Genomic DNA, 13980 nt, shown 5'->3' with positions numbered 1-13980 from the left:
CATTGTTTCCAGGTGTTTTGCATGTTCTTCCTCATCCTTAGAATATATCAAAATGTCATTCATAAAAACTCTCACAAACTTGTCTAGGTAAGGATGCAACACATTATTCATCAAACACGTGAAAGTAGTTGGAGCATTAGTAAGACAAAAAGGAACCACTACAAACTCATAATTCCCATACCTTGTATGAAACATGGTCTTGTAGATGTCCTCTTCTTTGATGCACACCTAATGATATCCTGATCTCATATCAATCTTCAAGAAAATTGTTTCTCCCTTCAATTGATCAAGCAAGTCATCAATCCTTGGCAATGAATACATGTTCTTGATAGTCACCTTGTTCAACTGCCTTTAGTCAATGCACAATTTGACAGTACCATCCTTCTTCCCTATGAAAATCACGGGTGCACCCCAAGGTGACACACTTGGCCTTATGCATCCCTTGTGAAGCATTTACTTAAGCTGCAACTTCAGTTCTACCAACTCTAGAGTACTCATCCTATAAGGTTCTTTAGATGTTGGTGCTGCTCCAGGAATCAAATCAATAGAGAAGTCCACTTCCATATGAGATGGTAACTTTGGAATATCTGCAGGAAATGCATCTTGACATTGCTGCAAAATAGGATACTTCTTCAAGACTTCCTCATCTTCAACATCCTTCCCTTTATCACTGGAAATATGCTTTACAAATAAAAAACATCCTTTCCTACTGCTACGCTTTTCTAGCATAGTTGTGACCATTCTCACTGATGTAGTATTCTACTTCCCCTACAAGACTCTCCTTTATCCATCATCATCTAGGCAATCAATAGCCTTCTCATAGAACTCTACCTTAGTCTTGTGAATGAATAACCAATTCATGCCCAAAAGAATACTACATGAACCCAAAATAAGTACATTTAGATGTGTTGATGTAGGCATACCATTAAGCTAAAATGCATAAGATCTCATTCAATGGTGAACTCTTCTCTTGGACCATGTAGCCAACTACACCAACTAATAATCTACATGCACTTCTTTATTCTAGAAACACTTATCCACTAGGTTAAGACTAATATAGCTATAGTTAGATCCAGGGTAAATCAAAATAGAAAAAACTTGATCATGAATCTTATCTTCCATCTCAATAATAGATGCTTGATGATCTTCTTGTTTATTACCCACTACTGCATATATCTAAGGGATACTCTATCCAACATCTCCAAATCCCTATGCCTCCTGAGAACTGTAAATCCAAGGCCTACCACCCTGATGCGATGGAAATTCACTTCTATGATGATCTCCACCACAAGTCCAACACTTCAAAGGTTTCCTGCCATTTCCCTTATTATGTCCCAAAGGCTGAGACCCATGTCCTATGTCAATTGCATTGAAAATCTTGTATGACACTATGTTCTCCTTGTCAATTGCATCTTGAAGTATTCTTCGCTTCTTAGCCACCTTTCATTTAGTCATTCCATTCCATTTCCAATCCTCCTTAGACTCGGTCTTGCACTTTGACTATTCATAGCAATGCTTCAGTTTTCTAATGGCTTCCCCAATGACTGAGGCTAATCAAACTCAATCTAGTCTTTGAATGCTATTAGAAAACCATTGATGAACCTTTGAATATTTTCTTTCTCCTCCTTGAGGTTAGGCACATGCCTCAACAAATCAAAGAATATGCTAGTATACTCATCATCTATCATTGAAACCATCTTCAGCTCATAGAATTCCTTATCCATGTCATCATAGTATCTTTCAAATAGGTACTTCTTCTTGAAGAGTCTCTTGAACTCATCCCAAACCAACTCCTCTTCTCTAATGCCTATAACATTCTTCACATCTTCACATAAGATATGTGCTTTCCTTTGGAGACTGAACATATCTATCTTGGCTTTCATTTTCTATGTATACTCATGCAATCTAAAGAACTTCTTCATTCCAAGAAATCATGCTTGTGCATCTTGTCAATTATTCATCTGGCCATCACTCCTATGGAAAACACTGCTTCTCACACCTCCTATACAAATGACGGTGATGATGGTGATGATCTCTTTCAGAACCATAGCTAGAATAGAACCCATAGGCACTACCCCTCCTGTCAGGTGTATCTAATGATCTGCCACCTCTATTTGTGTCATCTCTATCCAACTTGTACCCTGATCGAGACCTACTACCATTAGTCCTTTCCTCCTATCCATGACTGATCCTCTATTGCCCCCATTTTCTAAAAGACTCTAAAGAATGACTGCATTAACTTTCACTAGCTTTTCGTGAGCTCTCAAAAGCCTTTCCTATGCCTCAATCAACCTACTATTATCTTCCTAACATCTTCTAATTTTTTCCTTCATATTTCTTAGTGTATCTGCTATGTCAAGAGAATAATCTTCTTATTGTTGCTCAGTTGACCTATCCCATTCCATTGAATTCTCTTATGTCCTATAAGGGGAGTCATGTGAACTACAATGCACCATTATGCTCTTCATATTTGGCATCCTCTTTCCTGCAAACATACCATGTTATATAAACCAATAGAAGACATAATCAAATCATAACTCAGTGTATCTCAGGGGAGGCTATATCATATGCACAAGTCAATCTAGATTATCATGATATAACATCAAGATAATATCAGCTCATACATGAATCAAATAATGACACAAAGCCATATGTTGGTGATATAATAGTTATAACAATAATTAACTAGCGTGCATGCATAACGAACATATAAACAACTAACATGCATGCATACAATCACATCTAGCCCATCTCATCCAAGTGTTTGAACCTATAAGCTCTGATACCTACAATCTACAAGGCCCTCACCCCACATTTACCCACTTTTACAAACTCTCCAAAGTAAACATGAGATGAGTGTCACTATGATATGTCCCAACCTCCAAGTTCTAGTTATTAAATTGGGGCCTACAAACCAACAACAAAATGACATCCCTTAGAGACTACAAACCACTCAAGAGGCTGTAAATCACCCTAGATGATCAATCCCTGATCTAGAACCCTTTTTCACTAGGTTTACTCCCCAAACGCACCCATAATATTGCATGCATGTGGTTATAAGGCTCCAACCACACACACAAGCATGGCTACCAGCAGTTATGACCCAAAATCCCTTGTTCTATGCTTGTGGCCGCAACATCTATGCCACTTTTTTATGCTAGCATTCAGTCCATTGCCCAAAACAACCTATAACTTTCCAGAATGATAATAAGGCTAACTATTCAAAACTTGAATAATATCTAAACCACTACATGCCTAGTACATGAAAGGTGTTTCGTCAAACATATGATTATAAGCTATAGGCTATGAATGCATATCTGATCATAAAATTTTGATCTTCATCTGAAAATCATCAAGAAAGATCTATGCCATATATAACTATCTACAACAACACTTGTTAGTCCATGCATTCATCAAACATTCAATAACTTATCAATCATGAATAATATCCATAAATAGACCACATCATATAACTTGATATATAACCAATAAATAACTAGAATAGAAACCATGGAAAATTAGCCATAAGATCACCATAATAACTAATATAATTTCTCATAAATTACCATAGGAAAGTAAATAATATTAACATATTAAAATACCAATCGAGTTAGGGATTTCCATGTACCACCTGACCCTAGATTAGCTAAACCAAAATATCTCTTTCATACATTCACCCCTGCGCCATATTCCAAGCATGAATGTAGGATAATAAGGTTAAACCAAAACAAAACCAACTAGGGCTTTGAGAGTCCAAACCACCTCAACCTGTTGGGCATGGAATTCCTCCCCAAGGCATGTTTTGGGGCTTAAAGCCCAAGTTTTGATTGAGTCTTCCTATAAAAGCTCCGCAAATTGTGGGCACGGGGCACACTGTTATAATAGAGTCACTGGGTTGTCCACCCTAGTTTTTGTAATGTAATGTCAGGTGGATAGACCTACCCATGGTCCGTGGACCATGGAATTGCATAAATAGAGCAAGGCTCTAAGTGTATAAGATAACTAATAGAATAGAATAGAACAAGAAGAATTCTAAATGATTGAGTTGAAGTGTAAAGTGTCTCTGTGGGTCATAGAGTAGGAGAAGGCTCTGCGGCTGAGTGCACAGAGGCCTAGTAGTCCGCAACTGAGTGCGCGGACCCCTGTAGCTGAGTGCACAGGGAAGTTCGAGTTTGTAACCGTTGGGAGAATCAATGAAGAGAAGTTCTACTATATCTATGTGTATCTTTTCCTGTTTTAATGCATGAATAGATATAATTTGCTAGTATACTGTTTATTTACTGCGCGAACCTGTATGAACGTTTTGTATCACTAATTATAACTTAAGACATTCAAGTAGGCAAAGGTAATTAACTAGTACTGGAAGATAAGTCATATCTCGGGTAATAATGCAGAATGCGGTGGAGGAGCTCTGCAGCCCCTGGTTAGGGCTGCACAAAGGCAGTGTATCAGGCCGCGAGGAACAGGAAAGGGCATGAAGAAACTTGCGCGCAGGAACAAATAGTGGACCAGTCGAACCTCTCAGACATCTCAAGGGTGTGGAAACTTGGTTCTAGCACCCTCCCATACTACTTCGGGTGAGACCTTAGTCCGCGCTCTGCGGACTGTTGCCGAAAGGGCCAGTAGTACAGGGATTTTTTTGGCTAATTAAATCTAAACTTGGGTCAGGCCCCAACAAGCCAACAAGTGGTTCCATTGTCGGGACTGAAATCTGCATAGAGATGTCTGATGTCGTATCACTGGAATCCGACAAAGAAAGGAATTGAAGATTGGTTGGACAGAAAGATTCACGAGTTCACAGTGCAGGAAAATAGGAATTCGTGACTATCAAAGGAAGAGTGGTTAGACTCCTACTTATATACGAAGATCCACAAAATTTTCTTTGCATCCTTCCCCATTGAGTTGTACGAGTGGATCGTGAAGTTAGCATATTGCCAAGGAAGGTGTAAACTTGACAAACCTATTGTGTGGACTCTAGAATTATTGCACAGACTAGAAGCCTCAGAAGATAAGATTGCACGCATTGTCGATCACTGGCTTGATCGAATCATAGGAGGATTCATCACTAAATTCGTGATAGATACTTCAGTCAGCTATAGCGAGGCATAATGACGCTTCCTCAAAGGACCATGAGGTAAGTATGTTAAATCTTTGAACACTTGGATTAAAATGCTAGTGTGTGAAAAGCGGGTTATGCGAATAAATTGTTGTTTGGGGCTATGCGGAGTGGGAGAATCTACAGAAACATAGGTAGCACAGAACTAGAAACTAGCCTCTTGATTTCACCTCCACGAGGGTGTGAAGAAGAGCTTGCGAAGGTCTTGCCAAGAAGTGTGATCAATCTGATAAGGCAGAGAATTCCGCGCATACCACCCCCACCCACATCACCACCAGTTTCACCGTCTTCACCCCCATCTTCGCCCATACCACCTCCACCACCGTGAAGCAGTATGGCAAGCATGATAAAGCTACCAGTGTTCAAAGGAGTAGGAAATGAAGATCCGGACCAGTTTTGGTTCGTGATAAAAGCTGTATGGGAAGCACAGGGTGGCATGGACGACAATATAGAGAAGGAAACATTGGTCAGCGCTCTGCAGGATCGCGCACTAACCTGGTACATTAAGCATTCCAATGAAAAACTGAATGCGGGGATCATAGATATCCAAGTTGTGCTAAACAAATAATTTAACAGGCCAAAGTCAAAGGCACAGTCGATCATTGGATTCAAAGAAATCACAATGCTACCAGGCGAGACCCCGTGGGAATTGGATCAAAGACTGAAGTGCAAAATTCGCGAAGCAAACATGACATTAATAGATGGTAAACATTGCAAATGGCTTGTAGCATCGTTCACATCGTATATACAGAATGCATTGTCGCAACAAAGGCTAACCACTTAGGCTGAGGCTTTTGACATCGCGATGAGATTTCACGAGACTCTGATACACGATCCTAACCTGGGAGTTCAACAGATTCACGTGCAGTTGAAAAACTTGTGCTTGGAGATGTAGAGTTTGAAACAAGATAGGACAACTCGCCCATAGATGCGTGATGAGGTATGGTGCGTAAAATGCCAGGGCTAGGGGGACGACAAGGACCACTTCATGGTGTTCACGAATTACCATGTGGGAGGAGGTCCAATGCCACTAATACCAGAGGCACAAGCAGGACCAAGCACGGCGCCTGCATTGTGGTGCACGATTTGTCAGATAGGAGGAAAGCATGATATAGATAACTGATATCTATTACAGAAGTATGCGCAGAATTCACAATAGTTGTTCTGTAATTTCTATAGGTTGGTAGGACATGATGAGCGTACCTGTAGAATTTATGAACTGATGATGGATCGAACTCCTACCTACAGAGTTCAAGCCAAAACACGAGCCCTCGATCAAAACACAGGAATGGCGCACACTAGATTTCAGGGGTGCAGACGAGGCTAAGGTGGAGGGGGACTAGGAAGAGGTCGCGGACAGCTGATATGTTGCAACTGTGGAGGGCTAGGGCATTATGCTCACGATTGTATGAATCCAACATGACTATCATACTTATATTGTACGTTGTTTGATCATGAGATGGAGGATTGTCCCACACTGATAGCGAGGTTGCACAATAAAGGAGCACTCCAACCTCCCCCAACTCAGAACCTGCAAATGATGAGGTCTGAGCTGCACGAGGAAGACCCTAATGTAAATATCGTGCTTCAAAGTGGAATTACGACAGGAGATGACAAAGGCAAGAAACTTAAATAAAGTACCTTGGTTTGCAAGGCTCCAACGAAGGAACCAGAATTTGATTTGGAGCGTGCTAAGGAGACCTTCATGGAATCTAAGAGGAGCTTCATTGATGCCTCCACTTCAAGAAGTAAAGACATAATGGAGCCAAAAATGGACCCATCGATGCTCACTACGTTCTTAGAGACATGCATGAAGCTGTTGCGTGACAGCAAGGTTGTAAAGGGGCTACAAGAACTCATAACTAGATGTGTTGGGATCACGCTAGGAGAACCACGCGTAGTTCGGAAGCTTAGGAAGCACACGACACAGACAGGAAGGGAAATGAGATTGACCATGCAAATTGGGGAATATGAGATTGACCAATTGATTCTGGATCTAGGGTCGGATGCAAACATCCTGCCAAAACAGACATGGGAGCGCATGGGCAGGCCTACGTTGCAATGGTCTCCTATCCAACTGCGAATGGTGAACCAACAAAATATCCTACCTATGGGGAGATTGTAGGGAATCATGATAGATATTGACAGAGCAAGCATGCTAGAAAATTTAAAAGTAATAGAGATTGTTGATGACAACAATCCCTACCCCACGCTATTGGGAATATATTGGGCCATTGACATGAATGGAGTGATAAATCTAAAGAAGCACAAGATGATCTTCGATAAAAAGTCTTTGCGCGTAGGGGTGCCTTTAGACGTTGCAGAAGGATCGCGCTTCACGGAGCGAGTGCGTGACTACGATAACGACAACAATCTGGACTGCATCTACCAGATAACCACATGGGAGCAAGACTAGGTAAATCCAACTGCGAATGGCTGAATCTCATGGGAACGCGAAAGATCTTGCACATCAGATTCTGACGAGGAGATAAAACGATGGCAGAACCAGTTACATGAGGTAACCACGCTCAACTGTAACATGATGACAAGGTCATTGCGCTACATAGCAACAGAGGAAAGAGATCTACCTAAGTATGACAGGTTAAGCAAGGTGGACGACTTCCTAAACAAATTTGAAAGAGAAGTACCGGAACAGCAGTGTTTCGATGCTCTGAAATGGGTACTGCGAGCTACGCCTGCAAGATGGTGGGGGACGCACTAAAGAAGTTTTGAGGACTGGCACAAATGCAGAAGGATGATGCACATGTGGTTTGGGAAGCCTCCGATGCGATTAACAGACAAAATTGTCAGACGAACTGGCCTATGCACCCACCTATCCAGGTGGATACAGGCATATGGTGTGAAACCTGCACGAATGCACACTGTCCTCGCGGTAGGAGACACAATCAATAAGCAGGTGCGAGTAAGGCAATGGCATGAACGACCCCTCTGGTTGGGACCACGAAGTATGGAAAGACCAAGTGCACAGAAGAATATCCACGCAGAAGCTTTTAACAAAGTACGTGAAGCACTGAAAAAGGTCCACAATGCAAAGTGGATTGACTAGGACCTGCGTGTACCAGTAGTTCTATGGGCTTATAGGACCGCATGCAAGAACCTAACCATGCAGGCACTGCCAAGGCTGGAGTATGGAGTAACCACTATAAGCCTTTTAGTACCTAGAGAGCTTAGATCGCGCATGATAGCACTGATAGATATGACGGTTCGCAAAACCTTAGAAGCAGAAATCCAACAGGGAAATTTCAAACTCCAAGAACTTGAATAAGAAAGGGTACGATTAAGGATGAAAAGCACTCTGGTGGATGCGGAAGTCAAGAAGCTAGAGGAAGAGATAAAGGAATATTTTATCGGCAAAAAGACTAGGGTGATAAGGCAGGATGCGTACGATCACGATGACAAGTTTAAAGCATATCGCCATGAATTGATCAGTCTGATGCCTTGCCTTGGTTAAAGTGCGCGATGCCGACCGTAATAATAAAGGTGGGTATTTTTTAGGAAACATGATGGATGACAGGATGAAACTTTACACGGGTGGTACGACCACCTAAATAGCCAAAGAAAGTACAGTCTTCGCACTCCAGGCAGTTGAAAGGAAGCGCGGGACTATAAACTATTCTACCCGGGAGCTGCGCGATGTTGGGGCTGCCCGTAGAAGCAAAGAGTCACAAGGTCTGCGACCGTGCACGGGGGGTTATGCTACCACGGAGATTGGCTAGAAAGTGACCGTTGAAGTCACTATTCATGATGGGATGCTCTACTTAAGACCAAATGGAGCGGGCGACAGGCATTTAAGATGCGATTTATGGGTAAGATTTGGGAAAATCTATCGCCAAGGGAGCATTAATGAACCAAATTTAGGGGGAACGATCGAATTCAAATTCAAAAAGCATTATAAATTACAAGGGGCTACCCAGAAAACAACACTTGGTCATTTACGAATTGAGCTATTGAGCAGAGCCTTGATTGTTCTGGTCCAGCGTTGATTGAGCCCCTAAGTTTGCGAGTGCTAGATTTATGGACAGACATGATGGCAACCACTAAGGAAGTTATGGAGATAACAGAAATGACCACTGAAGAGGCAACCTTGGCCCTGACCATGGGGGATTCTTCAAAAGGTACCGAGATTATGGCAGAAATCTTGAAATCACCGCGCACGCTAAGACCCAAGAAGGACAAACAAGAGATGGTTCCCATACGTGTGTCCCCACAGAATCTGCAGCGCACCAAGCTGTCAATGGAGGAGAAGGGGAAATTCGTCACCATAGAGACCAATGAAGAAGAACAAGACCTGAAGGACCTAATCAACACAGAAGACAAGGACGAAGGCATGGAGGAGGAAACTGAGCCTGCGCACCCCCCGACAAAGCTACCCGCCTATGTCCCCCCACAAAAAGGGAAGGCTAAAGTGCCCAAGGACCTTGATGAGACCAAGAGCTCGCTCCAGACCCCGCTCCTCCCAGACAACATTATTTTTTAGGGCATGCACCTGGGATGGGTGCCGAGCTTAAAATTCAAAGATTGGGACCTCGCTGACCACGAGAAGTTCCCTCACCTTGAGACCTCGCACCTCATGAAGCCCAAGTAGAAAACCATGGCGAGGGTTACAGAATTAGAGCCACGAAAGTGGTTGCACGGAGTGGAAAAGGCTGGGCTACTTAACCTGCTCTGGGTGCCGCATTTCCACCACACCCTAATAACCATTTTCGTCATCAGGTAGCTGCTCTACTTGGTGCATGATGGGTGTTTGTGGCTGAGGGAGCCCATCCCCATCATGATAGACTTGATTCACCGCATTTCCCGACTTCCATACAAAGGAGAAGACCCCACAGACATCTTGGAAGGGAAGAGCAGTGACTTGGCCTTCGCGGAGGCCATGAAGAAGAAGTACAAGCTGGCAAAGAAGAAAAGGGGCTACAGCATATCTAGCATCCATGACAAAGTAGTGAAAGTGGCAACCCAAATACTGGCCGGTAAGGTTATGTGCAAGTGCTGTGCAGACGAGGTACCCACACCGATGGTCGCACTAGCCAAGCAGTGCGTAGAGGGGGTCCAGTTTAACTGGTCTAAGTTCCTCAGCAAGGAGTTTTTGGAGAATTGTTGTTGTTGAGCGCTGAAACTACATCTCTCCTACACATTTTCCTAGACTTTTTCCCCTCACTAGTACCTCATAAGCTATCAAGGATCATTGCATATTGATTTTAAAAGAGCATTTAAGTGGTTTTCTAACTATGTTTTTGTGTTTACTATTTGAATTAGATTTTGCTCATTAGATGCGGAATGCAGCCACTTTTTGCAGCTGATTCAACTTTCCACATCTGTTTTTGTTGATCTCTATATTATAGGTGTCATCAAGCAAAACGAGGCATGTGGGCAATTCAGGAATGATCTGGACATGGATCAGGTCCTATTGGTTTAGCTGGATTCATAAAGGAAAGCCGTGGTCAAATGGTGGTCAAATGAAGGATTCCTATGGCAACAGGTCTCTGTTTTTCAACACGTGAAGGGTCCGAGACCATTCCTTGATCCCTAGGTTCATTTTGACATCTGTAGACTGCCTCCACGACGCAAATCCAACAACCATCTTTTGATAGATTGAATGATCTCGGCAACCATCATGCTAAACTCACGGATTCTGTCTTTTTATGTGTCCTCTGTTGAAGGTGTTTCATGAGAAAACAGTTATGTAATTTCCCGTATAAATAATGCGTTTGAAAATGAATAGAGTTAGTTAGTTTTTGATGTTGTTTTGCTGTTAGTCATTGTACTGTGCCATGAACTAGACCTGCTGTTGTAACGAGAATAGTCTTCCTCTGTTTTGCAATATAACAAGACTCTGTTTTATATGACTGTGTGAGCGTAATTCCAGACTGATAATGTGTTGACCAAGGTCATGCAGAGGGCCCCTGCACACTGAGGTTTTGTTTTCTTTATTGCTGTAAAGTTTTTATGTATTGTTTCCTTGTTTCCATTGTATATATTTCATAATTTGTTCACCTGTGTATATTTCATAATATAGTTATGATGTTAACATCACAGTCCTGTACATGATTTTCCAAGCATTGTATATTGTTGCTAACACTGATCAGTGTGTGTTTCAGGATAGGCTATGCCCGGGCATTTTCATACAATTTTTACAATAACTAATGACATGAGATTAGCCTCTCTGCTAACTTTGCTTTTCTTAGCTTTTCAATTTCAGTTATGCTTTGATTTCAGTTTTATTCATTTGCTTTGTCAGTCAATTTAGATATCAAATTCCTCATATCATTGACGTTATCTCCAGAGCCATAGCTTAGACTACTTGGCGAGCTATCAGACTATGAATGATGTGATTTGATTTTAGCTTTATTTTTCTGCAATTAGATATCAAATTCCTCATATCATTGATGTTATCTCCAGAGCCATAGCTTAGACTACTTGGCGAGCTATCGGACTATGAATGATGTGATTTGATTTTAGCTTTATTTTTCTGCAATTAGATATCAATTCCTCATATTATTGACGTTATCTCCAGAGCCATAGCTTAGACTACTTGGCGAGCTATCGGACTATAAATGAAGTGAATTGATTTTACTTTTATTAGTTTGTAGTTTTTGATTTGTTTGAGTGCAGTAGCTTAACTCATTTTTCTTTCTATATTTAGATAAGCAGCAGAGATAGTGATTTCATGATCAGTAGTTCATTATTTGTTTGATTTGAATAGCAACACATTTCATTCTTGTTCAAGTATTAATTTCATCACTAGTATGTTTTAAGACCTTCTGAAGTGTTAAGTTCTGGAAATCATTATAGAGGACATAATTGCCTTAAAATCTATACCCAAACTTGCCTTCTAAAAGTATTCTTAAAACATAGGAATAGGATTATCATTTGCATTAGGAGACAAACCAAGATAAAACCCCCAAAAACAAGATAAAATTGATAAAAAGTAAGAAAGAGGCTGTCTTGCACATATAGTGTGCCACACTTCATCAGTTTACGACTCCCGGATTGATAATTAATGTAGCAATTTAGGACATACTAAATTGACTAAACATTTTGGCGTTGTTTCCGGAGAAGTGTAACTAGGTAGCTAATCTCTTACAAAAAAAAAAGGAAAAAATTGATAACTTCTTGAAGTATGCTCTCCTCTTGCACCTAGTGTGATCTGGAGGATCAGAAAAGAGAGTTATTAGTTCAATAATTTCTTGATTATGCTCTCTTCTTGCACCTAGTGTGACCTGGAAGATCAGAAAGAGAATTATTAGCCCGACTTAAAAAAAAAAAAAAAAAGGATAAAAAATTGACATGCATAGAGTAAGAGATTCTAGGGGAAGGTTTATAGCTAGGGCCAAAAGTTCGATTTTCACAACTCCAGCTACTTCAAGGCATAGACAAGATACACCTCCATCATCTCCCACTCATACTCCCAGCCTTAGGATTCCTGGAATTCAAGGGGAAACAGCCAAATTAGGAGACTCTCCCACATTATCTATTAAATCTGATCTAGGAGAAGAACCTTTCTTCACTTCTACAGGGGAACATATTGTAATCAAAGAAGTAGAATCACCTGAAGAAGAGGAGGGAGAAACTCTTCCTCGTTCACCATTAATAGAAGAACCAGAGGACTCAGAGGACTCAGAGGAAACTATCATGACAGAAGAAGTAGTAAATGGATTTGGAGGAGGGGGTCGAGGAAGAGGAAGAGGAAACAATGGAGGAGGTAGAGGTAATAATGGGGGAAATAGGGATGGAGATAACTCATTTGGATTTCCTATAGCCAATGAGGAAACTCATACAACAATGAAAAACATTTCACCATCTGTCCTCCCAAACTTTTATGGGTTGTGAAGTGAGGATCCTGAAACATTTCTATTTGAGTTTGAAGTCTTGTGCCGAACCTATGACTATATGGAAGACTCTCAAAAACTCAAACTGTTTCCTTCAACATTGAAAGGAGCTGCTCTGAAATGGTTCATGGGATTAGTCACTCAATATATTAAGACTTGGAATGATATGAAACAAACATTTTTGGATAGATACCTGGATTATTGTATGCCCACCAATCATAAGGATGAGGTATTCAAGATGATGCAAAAAGAAGATGAAAACTTAGAGGATTTACTTGAAAGATTTCAATACAACTTAAAGAGAGAAAAAATGAGTAATTTATATGAGGAAACCTTGAAGGCCCTTCTACTGAAAGCCATTAGAGATGAATGGATAGATATTTTAAAGATGATGAGAAATGGAGATATTTCTCAACTTCCACTTCATGACATAGCAGAACTATGTGTCCATCTCTCAAGAGGAAAATCTAAAACTGGAAAAGGGCCGAGAGATCCTTCTCTTATTAGAGCAAACAAATCTGCAACTGGATCAGTAAGTAGGGTAGAGATTGGCAATATGCTTGATGAGTTCAAAACTGATATTCTAGGGAGCCTTAGTGAACAACTAGACACCCTTAAAACACAAAACAAGCAGAAAGAATAAGCTGATGCCTTGGCCATCTTTTGTCCAAAATGTAGGAAGAAACATGCTCTAAGGGAATGTCGCTTGGATGCAAAAGTTGTAGAAACATGTATGATTTGCTCAGAAAACCATGAGACCAAGGATTGCCCTTCAATTTCTGGGCTCAAAGCTGTCTTTTGGGAAGATCCAAATTCAGTAGAGTCCCTTTGTTTTGTTTCAAGAAGACCATGGCAGGGGCAACAAAATCAGGGATTTAACAATCCTATGAACTTTCAGCTCCCGCCAAATTGGAATTCTTGGCAACAACCTTGGCCCCAGCCTCAAAATCCATACCAATCATGGGCACAAGGGATGCAAAATCCTTATGGGAGATTTGCTCAATTTTATCAATA

Source organism: Pinus tabuliformis, chromosome 7 (genome assembly GCF_031772625.1).
Source record: "Pinus tabuliformis cultivar Carrire ecotype Pingquan chromosome 7, CPIR1, whole genome shotgun sequence".
In the NCBI taxonomy this organism is placed as follows: domain Eukaryota; kingdom Viridiplantae; phylum Streptophyta; class Pinopsida; order Pinales; family Pinaceae; genus Pinus; species Pinus tabuliformis.
This window is presented reverse-complemented; position numbering follows the sequence as displayed.